Raw genomic sequence first — 13182 nt, 5'->3', positions numbered from 1 at the left:
TTCAGGTCTTTCAAGAGTCTCTCTTAATGACTGGTTTTCACTTTTAATCTCATGATGTACTTGGCAAGAGAAGAGGGATAAACATAGACAGTTTACGGTTCAATTCAAATTTAAAGAGCCCACGTCTATGTATCTAGAAAGTGATGAGATTAATTGCTCAGTTCTCATAGTGTATCTTGGCTACTTACTAACACAATTATGCCAATTATTGATAGCATCATAAATGCTCAAAGCAGCTGCATTTTAAAAAGAGATTAAAGTTCTGAAGGGCTATTGGAATAATGGGATCTTATCATTCAAATTACCTCCATATTGCTTATAGGAAAAAGGAAAAGGAAGGGAGGGAGGGAGCAGTACAAATTTACCAGCCTACCTGACTTCAAAAGATTTTCCTTGCAAAGCAAAAGTTATGCAGTAAATATATCTCATTATAAGATGTTCAGGTTAGAATGGTACAGTCTGCATTCAACATCATGCATTTAAATATGACAGCTAACCCTGCTTCCTGAAGAAGCGTGGTGGCCCCATAAGCGGAAAGAGCTAAGACCATGTAGCACTGACATGACTTCCCTCCCTGCTACAGAAAGATACCCTTCTTTGCAGAATCGCACTTTCCTTCCTACGAGTCATTTGTCCGTGTCCCTTCCCCCAAAACAGATGCCACTTGCTTTAACACTGTTCAAACATTTAACTTGAGGCCATACCACCTTCTCATCAAACTGGTTCTTCTCAGCCACCCCACCTCCCCAGGGTCCCTCCACAGAGTTTCACCAGGTAGATAAACAGAGGTGGAGGAACAAGCTGGGCTTTCACTGGACTTAAGTCTGCAGAGACAGGACCTGCCAGGGGGATGAAGCAGCCAAACCTTTCCCCCTAGCGCTTTGTTTTCCACCTATGAGCGTCGGAGATGGAGCAAGCTATGGGTGTGAAATTATAATCCACCGAGTGAATTTCGGAAAAGTCGTTCTCAGTTTTACTCTGATGGCAAAACGGGATGGAATAAATAAAGATGTCTGGCTCCTACCTTTAAAAGTGCCCTCTGTCTCAGCAAGGGAGCCTGGCTGAGAAACCACTCTGGAGTTCACAAGCCAGACACCAGACTCAACACCTCAGAACGAGCTGCCCCTCACTCTTGGTGGCCACCCACCTTCCCGCTGTGTGTCTGCACCACCAATGCCCTCAGCTCCTCATGTCCTGGCTCTCCCCAGACAGGCAGCGGAGAGCGAACTCCTGTTTCACCGGCTGGAAGAGGTGGGATTTCTGAGCCTGGACCCCTAGACTCTGGCTCACCCTCCCACCTTCCACTGCACCGACAGTTCATCCTCTTTCCGTCCTAGGACCCTACCTCTCAACTCGCACCACTCTTCACAACACCCACGCCTCCCAGGACATGTATGGATGAAAAGCCCAGGCCAATGAGTGAGGAACAAAGAGCCGCTGCTTGAAGCAGCTGTTAGAAGAGGAGGAGGAAGAGAGGACAGCTGGGGACTCCTGGACACAGGCACCCAGCCTGGAAAGCGCCTGCCTCGGGTGGATCCCGCTCAGGGTCAGCGGCGCTGCGACAGAGTTGGACAGAAACCCTTGGGGGAGAAAGCAGGACGTGGGGCGCAACCAAGAAAATGCACGCAAGTCCCGCTGCAGCCCGGAGCTGGAGATCCGGCTCAGCGGCTCCCGGGCGGCGGCCGGTGACAGCCCCGCGCCCGCCCGCAGGCTCCCGCCCCGGCCCCACGCACCTGGACCAGGCGGCCACCCTGCTCCCTCAGGGCGCTCTCCGAGGACTCGGCTTCCGGGGGGCTCCGCAGGCTGCAACCCGCGGCGACACGGAGACTTCACTCCTCCATCCTGGGACCCAGCAGCACGTTACAGACAGCCGTGCACTTCCTGTTTGAAAACACAGGGGAGAGAAAGAGCGAGAGAGAGCCCAGTGTTGGCAGAGTGGAGGGAGGGGCGCAGGCCGGCGGGGAGGGTGCCCGAGGGGGCTGCGGGTTGCGTAACCTCTGCCCTCCTCGCCATGGTGGGCACCGGGCGCGGGGACCCGCCACGCCAGCGACCCCCGCGAGCTGGCTCCCCAGGGCCCGGGCCTCCCCCTGCCGGCCGCCTCGCCACCAGCCCAGCGCGCAGGGAGCCCTTCCGTTTCCAGCCCCGGCGAGGTCTCCCCTCCCCACATGTACCTAAGTCAGTCCCCTACAGGCTTCCTCCCCGGCTCAGCGTGGTCTGCCTTCGTTTTCACCGGTTCCTCTCCTCCCCACCCCCGCCCTTGGGGAAAAAAAATCGCCTTAGGGAAGGTGTAAAGACAAGACTGAGCCTTTGCAGGGGAGTGGAGGCTGGGTTTATGCAAAATTTTAAAGTTAACAGCTACATCCCAATATATCCCCTCCAGCCCCTCTGCTTTAAGAGCTTCAGGATGGGAAACTACTTGTCTTGTGCCTAGATGACTCAAGAATGTGCACACAGCTGCCAGGAACTAAAGAGGGAAATGTATTCCGGGTTCCTAGGATCTCTCCTCTTGGGATCCTAACCCCAACACCGACAAAAACCAGTTTCACACAAAAGACCATCGTGTAGTGCAGTGGTCCGCAAACTCATTAGTCAACAGAGCCAAATATCAACAGTACAACGATTGACATTTCTTTTGAGAGCCAAATTTTTTAAACTCAAACTTCTTCTAACGCCACTTCTTCAGAATAGACTCGCCCAGGCCGTGGTATTTTGTGGAAGAGCCACACTCAAGGGGCCAAAGAGCTGCACGTGGCTCGCGAGCCGCAGTTTGCCGACCACTGGTGTAGTGCATTCTTTCAGTATTTCTTTGTGCACGAATCACCGAGCAGTTCCAAAGTTCTGGGTTCATGTTCATTTTGTTAACCTCTGACTTAGGTGGACTTCAGGGTAGTGTTTAAACAGTAGTAAACAGATGGTACAAAAGTCTGCCATACACAGAGTGTGCCAGCTTCAGGCGTTTGTATGTGGCCAGTGCCGGTTCTGGGCTGCAGGTGTGGAGGGCTTCATCGGTACGGCCTTGCACACACATTTACCAGGATGCAGGGCTGTCTCTGACAAACAGCTCCTTTCCTCATCAAGCTGATGGCTTAAGTAAAAGTTATTCATGTCTCAACACTTAAACACGGAGAAGAGAACATCAAGGATGATTATTCTACATTAAAAAGCTAAACTGTGATTGAAGTAGATAGAAACTGACAGACATAAAGCTCCTCCTCAGTGCTAGACAGCACCTCATTTTAATCTCCTCTTAGTCTAAACACTTCCCAACAGGTCTGTAAAAGTCCTATCCCCATATTCCCAACTGAGGAAACAGGGTCCGAGAAGCTCAGTAACTGTCCCAATGTCTCCGCTACAAAGGGGTCAAATAACAGGTCTTTCCTAAGTATAAAATCTGGGCCATCTCCTCTACGCTGTGCTAATTCTCAAAACAACAGTGAATTCTGGGAGAAAAAGCAAGTCCACTGACCATCTATGATCCATTCCTTTCTATCTGAATGATCCTGAAATTTACATGCTATCCTTCTGCAGGAGTCAGGTTCCTGACCCACCTGAATGGATAATGTGTACCTTGATTACTCGAGCAGAGGACAGTGTGATCTTTCCCATTATCTGCCACTGGCTCTGTCAGCCTTTTCAGAATTACTCGGTGGCAAAAGTTCAAAAGGTTCTAGGATAGCTACTCATATGCCAAGGTACAAAGTCTGTCCAATTTAGAACCTAATCAGCTGACTAATATTTGTTTCTTGAATTCTTTTTCTCTCACTAGGCCTTATTAAGAAGAAGGGGCGGGGGGAGGGCGGGGAGGAGAGACAAAGGCTTGGCCTCAACTTTTACTGAAACTGTCGAAATTCTCTCATTTTCCATTTCTTTCTGCTTTAGCACTTAGTTTACACTCACTTGTCAGTAGCATGCTTCCATTCTCCTCCTGACAAGCCATGAAGCGGAGCACATATTAAAAGATGATTACGATTCTTGGCAGTGTTGAGACCCCAGACACTTGTAGAGTGAGTGAGAAAGTGAGTGCTTTTGCCTTGTCTTCTGATGAACTGCACCTCACCCGCCCTTCCCCTTCGCCTCACTGAGCAGCACAGGCTCTGGAGTTGAAGGACATGCAGGTGAGAGGCAAGGGCAAGGCCCTCAAGTGTGACTGGCAGGACTGGGCGGGGCAGAGATGCATTCCCAACCTTCACAGTCGAATGAGGGCTTATTACTAACAACCTCCTGTGGGTTCTTAGCATCCTTTTGGGGTCCAGCTCTGGCTCTGCTGCCTCCTTTACCCTTCTCAAACTCCCTTGCTTACCCTGCGCCTTTCTTCAAAAATGGGATGCTTCCTCCTAAAGCATTGCCATTTCTTCCCCACAAGGCGGGCCTTTAGCTCAAAACTTCTGTCTCTTCTCTCTCATTTAATAAATGTTGTCAATAATTACCACGTTTTAAAAAAAATGCAACTCTATTTTAAAAGACCTTTTGGTATTCTTGCCTTCGTTTCTGTTACTCATGAGAACTCCAAGAGCCCAGAAGAAAAACCTCTGAAGACAAATGAGACTCTTTACAAAAGCAAAGGTAGCATGTTTAAATTAACCTGTATGAATTCCAAAGTTCACAGTTAGGATAATACATCACTAAGATTGCATCAGTTCCTGACATGTTTCCTCACCACCACAGGGCCTGACCATCATGTCCTACCTTCCCACAGTTTATCTATTCTCCTGCCCCTGCTGTATTTCTCGGGGAAGTATTTCATCCTTACCACCACTGAGCAGAAAAATAAAACGTTAAACTCACCACCGCATAAGAAGAGAGAAATTATGCTCCCAAGTAAGCACAAATGATACCTCAACAGATAAAAGTGATTCTGGAAGAAAACTGGAGGTTCATTTTGAAAGTCTCCATTCCCTAAGTACCATAGTCCATGGATGACGACAGCAACATTGTAAAGCCAATTTTAGAGGCTCCAAATTAAGTGACAAGAGATAGCTTTCCTGAGGACTAACGGGTGTGGAAGAAGAGATGATGAACTCATATCTGAAATGCTGCTGCTTATCTTTCTTCATCTTAGAAAAGACCTTCCTTTAAAATGGTTAAAAATGTTTGCCTCGAGATTTCTCTGCGTGAGGATTCCTGGTCATTACTATAGTTGGATTTAAAAAAAGAAAAATGACGAGCCGTTTGGTGACCTAAGAAACTGCCTCTGTCCTAGCAGCCTTCAAATAGGTGTGTCCCTGCCTCTGTCTTCACGTCCAGGGTAGCTCCTGCAATAGGCTCTCCTGTGATGGAGGTCTCTGGCACTGGCAATCACCTTCTGGCCTCGGCAAAAGCTGGGCCATGGCTTTTAAGGAAGATGTCCTCAGAGCCAACTGGCTGGCTCGACAGGCATTTGCCCAAAGAGGGTCATTAACCGTCTTCAAGGAGCCAGAGTGTCATTTCCCATGGCAAAAATGTAGCAAGGGGTGCAAATCATTCTTATTATAAAAATCTGCCGGCAGGATGGTTTCAGCTTCTTCCTGGGAACGGAGTTTCTTGGTGTTGAGCAAGTTGAGAAGGAAAGCAGTCCTTAGAGCACCCCACAGCAGGGCTCGGAAGACCAAGCTACAAGGTAGAAACTCAGGGCCAGGGTGGCACCAGGCCTGTGCCTGCATGTCCTTCAGCTCAGTGCCTCGGTTTCCTCAGCTTCCAAATACCCAAACTCACCCATGCTGCACAGACTTTGTGACACTTACATGGGTCCCTCACCTGCCTTGCCCCACTGAATTCTCAGCACTGCCTTTGCAGGGAGAAGTCATTGTTTCTGACAGAGGCAGCAGCCGAGATCACAGATGTTAAGTCGTTTTTCTCAAAGCAGTAGGTAATGGAGCTCAAATTCACCCTGGGTCTGTTCTTTCTCCTCTTAATTGGAGAGATGAGCAGGTGCATTTTGGCTGTGGATGTATTATTCTGTGCTGCATATCTTTTACGCAGAAGAATCTCCCTTTCAAAACACAACTTGTAATGCTCTTTTTCAACTGCATCATGTTACTTCATCACCTTGCCAAATTTTTGGAGAGTATAAACTATAAACATGTATTTTGCAACAGGCCAATTTATTTTAAGTTCTAGGAATGTAAGTTGATATAAATTGGGTTAAATATGCAGCTGAATATTATTTTATATAATAAATAAGACAGATCCACTAGTCAAGCCAACTGTGAAGGATAAAATCTTAACACAGGTTTTCTAAGTTTCCCCTCCATTCTTCAGTTAGTATGCAAATACACATGCAAAGCGGGCCGTACTGACTAATGGACTGTGATTTCATAAGCATTACTATGAAAGAATAGCAAGAAATCACCGACGTTTGACTAAATGCAAATACCTGTATACAATTTAGAGTATTCAAAATGTTCTTGGCATAGACTGCTAGCAACGAACAGCCGCAGGCTATTTACTGGGATGGTCGATCGTGATCTGTGTTGTGTTGACTAAACATTGTCCCATAACACATTTCTCTTTGGAAGGCATGTTTTGTCTATTCATCTTCTGTAATGGATATTTCTGTTCCTTTATTAAAATATATTTTAAATTCTCTTTAGGCATTCATTTAAAAATAATATATTAAAAGTCCAACAACTTAAAAGGATTGGTCCTAACAAGTCAAAGAGATATGTTCAGTACTAAAAAAATAAATAAATAAATAAAATGTTCTTTAAAAGGATTTAAAAATATATAAATATTTCCTGGCCAGGTTGCTCATTGGAGCATTGTCCCATAAACCAAAAAAGGTTGCAGGTTAGATGCCCAATCAAGACGAGTACAGGAGGCAACCAATCAATGTCTCTCACATCTATGTTTCTCTTCTCTCTCTCTCTCTCTCCTTTGATCTTTCTAAAACATAGCCTCAGGTGCGGATACACACACACACACACACACACACACACACACACACATATCTGTACAATTACACATCTTAAGGTAGCAAAACAGGAGTTATCAGGGAGTAAGTCCCACACATCACTGTAACTGAGTATATCTATTCTCAATTGTAATAGAATTTTAATGAAGAAAACAATTTATGAATAATTTACGGTGGCAAAAATCAGATAATTTGATTTTTCATTTGCCTGCAGTGAAATGGCTAAGACAAAACAGCATGAAAGAGAAACAAAGTACCTGCAAAATCCAGAAACATTATTATAAACTTGTGCAAAATTATTTATAATTTTTTTTATTTTTTAAAGTATAGTTGGTATACAATATTATGTTGGTTATATTAGTTTCAAGTGTATAATATAGTGACTCGACATTTTTATACCTTACAATGTAATCACCCCACCATTTCTAGTAATCATATTCATCAACTTTTAAACTGAATCTAGTGAAAGAAACTCAACCACTTGATGTGTATTAACTCGATTTTTCCAGACGACAACCCTATGAGGTAGAAATTATCATTACATCCATATTACAGATCAGGGAAAAGACACAGAGATATGAAGTCATTTGCCCACAGTAACATTGCTAGCAAATATCTGAACTTGAGCAGCCTGACCGGCCAGAGTATATTTTTGATCAACCCATTTTACTACCACTAGTGCACAACTGGGCTGGGCTTGCTTTCTCCAGCATGAAAGGTCCTGGGGGATAGACCCATAGATATGACAGAAGGAGCAGAGTGGCTCCCGGGCTTTCTTTTTTGCAACAAAAATGTAACCACTGGTTGTAGGGAATCAGGGATGCAGAGCCTGCTATATGTTGCTTAATAAAGAAATAATGAAAAGAAAGGGAAATATATTTGCAGAATGGAAAAGCCAGGACAAAGGGCTGCTTCCTCACCTTGACCAGAGTCTAAAAGGCTACAGGACTATCTGGCTGAAACACAACTGAATTAGCAAGGAAATGGAATGAAATGAACCCTATGTACTCTGATCTTGGTGAAGCATTTGATATAGATTTTCATGAAGTTGGGATTATTAAGTCAACTGAAACTTATCTATACATATAAAACCCTAATATGCAAATAGACCGAATGGCGGAACAACCGAACAACCAAACAACTGGTTGCTATGACGTGCGCTGACCATCAGGGGGTATGCACAGAACATGGCGGGTGTCGGCCGCGGTGGGATGGTGGAGCAGGTGAGCGGGGGCACCAGACCAAGGTGGAGCACCAGTCGCTGTCATTGGGGTGAGCCTCTGGTGGTTACTGAAAATTCTTTGCTCCCGCACGCCACAGTCCCACCCAGCGCTCGCACCCACTGCCAGCCCTGGAGCCGCCGCTTGCACCCGCTGCTGGCCCCGATCGCCCTTCAGGGCTTCTCTACCTCCCCCTGCTCCTGAGGGGCGATCGGGGCCGGCAGCCACTGCTCACACCCACTGCCGGTGCTGGCCCCGCTCGCACCCGCTGCTGGCGCCCAGCGCCGATCCTGATCGCTTGGTGTCGTCAGTGGGTGCGAGCGGTGGCTGCCCACCCCACTTGCCCCTGAGGGTTTCTCTACCTTCCCCTGCTCCTGAGGGGCAATTGGGGCAGTAGCCGCCGCTCGCACCCACTGACAGCGCCGGCCCCAATTGCTCCATGCCTTCAGCGGGTGCAAGCAGAGGCGGCAGGAGCAGGGCTGCTGGCAGACAGGGGACCAAGGAACCACAGGAGGAGGGGCCAGGCAGGGGCATGGAGGATGGGCCGAGACCCGCCCCTGTGCCCACCGCTGTTGCGGCCCACAGTTCCTTTCAAGGTGCACAAATTCATGCACTGGGCCCCTAGTATGGCTATAAGAAACACACAGGAGTAAAGCAGGCTGGAAAGAAAAACACTGGCTAGCCCTGGCCGGTATGGCTCAGTGATTTGAATGTCGGCCCTCGGATTGAAGGGTCCCATGTTCAATTCTGGTCAAGGGCACATACCTCGGTTGCAGGCGCCATACCAAGCCCAGGTCTGGGCACGTGTGGGAGGCAATCAATGGATGTGTCTCTCTGACACTGATGCTTCTCTCTGTCTCTCCCTCTTCCTCCACTCTCTCTAAAAAAAAAAAAATCAATGGAAAAAAAAATCAATGGAAAAAAATATCCTCAGGTGAGGATTAACAAAAATAAGAAATAAAAATAAAAATAAAAACACCGAATATATATACTAGTATGTGAAGAAAAGCACAAGGAACAGATCAGTATATTCAATCTGTATTCAACAGTAACTTAGAAATTATTCATGCTGTTATAATCCAATTTGCACAAAACATTAATTTGGGAGGTATGAAAAGGGCAAATGAGGGAGAAACAACCTCAATTAGCAGAGGTGAGGGAAAACAAGAAGTTCAGTTTCATTTTTGGCTCCCTTTAATTTTCAGGGAGGGGCTAGCTAAGATGCCCAATAGTAAAGGAAGCAACAGCACATTGCATATATTGAAAATTTTAGGACCTTGGGTCTGAACTTCAAAAAGCATGATCCTGTCGAGCCGGTGTGTCTCGGTGGTTGAGCATTGACCTATGAATCAGATCAGGGTTCGATTCCGGGCCAGGGCACATGCCCGGGTTGCGGGCTCGATCCCCAGTGGGGGATGTGCAGGAGGCAGTTGATCAGTGATTCTCTCTCATCATTTGATGTTCCCACCTCTCTCTCCTCCCTTTCTCTCTGAAATCAATAAAAAAAAATACATATTAAAAAAAAAAACATGATCCTATTATTTTTCTACATGCCATTAGTAAAGTTCCATGGGAAATAATATTTCTTTCAACAAGAACACTTTGTTAGCAAAACTCAGAGAAATGAGGGGGCTCAAAGGCTGAATTTAGAGGTCAGATGAAAGAGTCAATGGTGTGTGTATAATCTGGCCCCACTACAAATATGCCTCACAGGCAGAAGGTCATGAGAATGGTTTGGGAACACACGACAGGATAAAGAACAGCGGAGAAGGAAGAGAGGAGAGAGCTAAAATTTGGACTAATGTTATTTTTTTAAGCATAAATTATAATTTCTAATTTCTTTAATGTTGAGAAATCACTTCTCCCTTGGTAGAACTGTTTGCCTTCCCAGCAAAAAATTATACTTATAAAGTCAGTAGCTGATTTAGAACTCAAGAAATGGCCTAAACTCATGCTGGGTCCCAGGAAATGTACAAGTGAGCATCATTTCATGCAACTCCTAAGAGACTCCAGAGCTAAACTATGTAGCCCTGGAGCCACCATGCCCCAGGCAGTGAACTCCAGAGTCCAGGCTCCAAGACAGACTGTCAATGAAGTGACAGTCACCAAGGGAATCTTATATAGTCCATTTCCTTCTAAATAAAGAATAACAGAAAAAGGAAAGTTAGCACAAAGGCATAATAATTAGAGCCAAACAACATTCTAGATTATGAATGGGAAACTTTATGTGAAAACGACTATGCTCTGAGATTAATATGTATAGAGAATAAAAAGCAAACCATAAAGCTTAAATAGACACCTTCCCAAAGGTTTGATTATTGGCCCCTTTCCATGGTTTAAAAACATCCACACAATGACCAACAAAAATTAACCTCAGCCCAGAGACCCTTTGCCCCAATGTCCTAACGCCTAAAAGACCTATGCCCGCATCTGGCTGAGCTCAGAATTACCTGCAGGGCCTTTTAAACACTGTTTCTCGCCTGGCAGGTGTGGCTCAGTGATTGAGCATGAACCAGGAAGTCACAGTTAATTCACGGTCAGGGCACACGCCCGGGTTGCGGGTTTGATCCCCAGTGTGGGGCCTGCAGAAGGCAGCCAATCAATGATTCTCTCTCACCATTGATGTTTCTATCTCTCTCTTCCTCTCTGAAATCAATAAAAACATTAAAAAAAAATAAAATAAAATAAATAAACTCTGTTTCTCAGACCCCACCCAGATCTACAAGCATCACAATCACTGGGGGTGGGGGGACGGTAAGGGGCAGGGTTCAAAATCTGTACATTTATGAAACCCCCAAGCAATCCTAAGGTGCAGGCCAGTTGAGGAACCTCCACTACAGACATTCTATTCCTTTCTTTATGACCACCAGAATTACTGAAGTCAGAGACTAGAGCAAATGATTTCCCTTCTCAAGAACCTTTAATGGGATAACCTTCAAAGGCAATGGAATGAAGTCCAAATTCCTTAGCAGGACACTCCAGGCCCTCTGTAATATGACCCAAACTACTCTTCTGCCCTCCTTCCCTCCCACATCCCTCACTCTGTCACACCACAGTTCCCCAAACACATTACATACATCTTTTATGTGTCCATGCTTTCCTGACCCAACGTTCCCTCACCTCGCTCAGCCTCCATCTTTCTCATACTTCAAGGGCCTGCTCTAGTTATTGTTCTTTGTGAAACCTTCTCTGATCTTTCCAGTCAAAACCATTCTCCTCTTCCTTTGAGCAAATGCCCAAAAAATTGAGCTCATGCAGGAATTACAGCATATGCTGCATGCTGCCCTGAATTATGCTAAGCTGTTTACACGCTATTCTCCCCCTGAAAACAGGGGTGTAACTCATTCATCTCCCATACTGTGGATGAGAGACAGGCCTAGGTTCAAAGTTTCGTTTTCCAGTTACTAACATGGTAACCCCTGTGAGGTTAACTTGAACACACTGAGCCTCAATTGTGTAATCTTTGAAATGAGACAAAAAAAAAAAAAAATGATGCCTACCTTCATGACTGATATGAAGACCTAACACAAGAAGTGTTTGGCCCAAAGCAGACCACCTTTGCAATGCACCAAAATGGTAGCTGCTGTTATTATTTATTATTAACTTTTGTTTCCTATCCTACCAGAATGCATTGCAAGACATAGTAAGTGCTCAAAAATCGTTTGCTTTCACAAGAGAGAGAGAGCACATTTGCTTCCAAAGTAATAAACAGTGATTTCTTAAAGCCCTTTCTCTTTACCCAGCTTTGTTCTGTTTTGAAGGGCCTTTCATAATATTTCTATTGAAAAGTCATCTCTCACTCCCTTTCTTTCCTTCAAAAAAATCAATGTACAATATTCTAAGGAACAAGCTCCGTCGGTGCCCCTCCTACTCCAGCTTGGCTCTTGGCTTTGAACTACAGTAACTGCCTGCAGCCACAGTGTCGCTGCCCAGAGAATCGCCTGCTTCACCCTTACAACAAACAGCACTTTGTAGGCAAACTGGAGGCAAGCCCAAAGTAGGAGGGGGGAAAACCAAGGAAAAGGAGTCTGGGCCAGAAATTGAGTCAACACCCACACTATCATCCACACTATAATACAGGTAAGGAGAGAACAGGAAAGGGAAGAAGTTCCGATGCATGCAGACTCCTCCCAAGCATTCCCCTCACCACTCACCCACAGAAAATGACTTCCAGGACTCACACAGGACACGTGGGCGCACCCACTCACACACACAGGCCACTGTTAATGAACTACTGTCATATCGAAGTTTCTTATCCTCACCAAACCAATCGTGTTGCCATGATTACAGGGGATGAAACCCAAGGTCAAGGTCAGCAGAAGAAAGCACCAGGACCAGAATTCAAGTCCTCTGAGCTCCAAATCCTTGATCCTTCCCACGGCCCTATATTTCACTGTGGAAAGCAATTTTTAAAGCATTCTCACAGCAGCTCAGTGAATCCACTAGCTGTAAAGGTAAAAGTAACATAGTGTTTGTGCTCTTAAAAACAATTCTGGTGCCAAGAGTGAGGGTTGTCACAGCAACAAGACCCCAACTGCAGCCCTGAGAATTTTCAGTCCAGCATTTTAGTATGGTGTTCCACAAAGATGCTCTGGCTTTCTGTTCCTAGATGGAAATTGTTTCCTGACAATTTTGTTTGTTTGGTTTGGGGAGGAGGTATTAGAAAAGGAGCCTAATTTTCTCTTTTTAAAAAAATCAAACCCTCACCCTGAGTTTCAAGCTGAGGTGATGTGGAAAGCAAAGAAGGTTCTTGTTCTGAGCGAGTACAAGAGGCAATAAACCAGTCCTAAAAAGTCCACATTCTGAGCTTTGGGTTCCAACCACAGCCTTGAGTTCCTAGGCTGCTCAGTGATGGGCAAGGGCAGCCCGACTGGGGGCCAGAGCCTCGGTGTCCTCTGCTACAAAATAGGCTGTTGTGGGGAGTAAATGAGCTAATACGTGTAAAGCGCTCCCAGCACATAAAGTGCCAGGCACGTGTGAGTTCTACGTAAGTGCTTCCTAGTATTATTTCCAGATTAGTCTCTACGTGTGCTCCTTTTAAAGTACGTTTTGTAAGAAGGTTAAAGAAGACTT

General features: G+C 45.7%; 1 protein-coding gene across 2 annotated transcripts in view; it reads right to left on the bottom strand.

The window, feature by feature from the left end:
* LRRC8D (leucine rich repeat containing 8 VRAC subunit D) overlaps nt 1–13182 on the bottom strand; it is a 119953-nt gene that overhangs the window by 93652 nt on the left and 13119 nt on the right. The window contains exon 1 of one of the 2 annotated variants that reach the window (XM_028129928.2): nt 1734–1858. The exons of the other annotated variant lie outside the window; for it this stretch is intronic. The gene's annotated coding sequence lies outside the window, so the exon portion shown is untranslated. Of the gene's footprint in view, nt 1–1733; nt 1859–13182 lie in introns of those variants that run through there. 2 annotated transcript variants of the gene reach the window in all.

Source organism: Eptesicus fuscus, chromosome 9 (assembly GCF_027574615.1).
Source record: "Eptesicus fuscus isolate TK198812 chromosome 9, DD_ASM_mEF_20220401, whole genome shotgun sequence".
NCBI classification, from domain to species: domain Eukaryota; kingdom Metazoa; phylum Chordata; class Mammalia; order Chiroptera; family Vespertilionidae; genus Eptesicus; species Eptesicus fuscus.
This window is presented reverse-complemented; position numbering and strand designations above follow the sequence as displayed.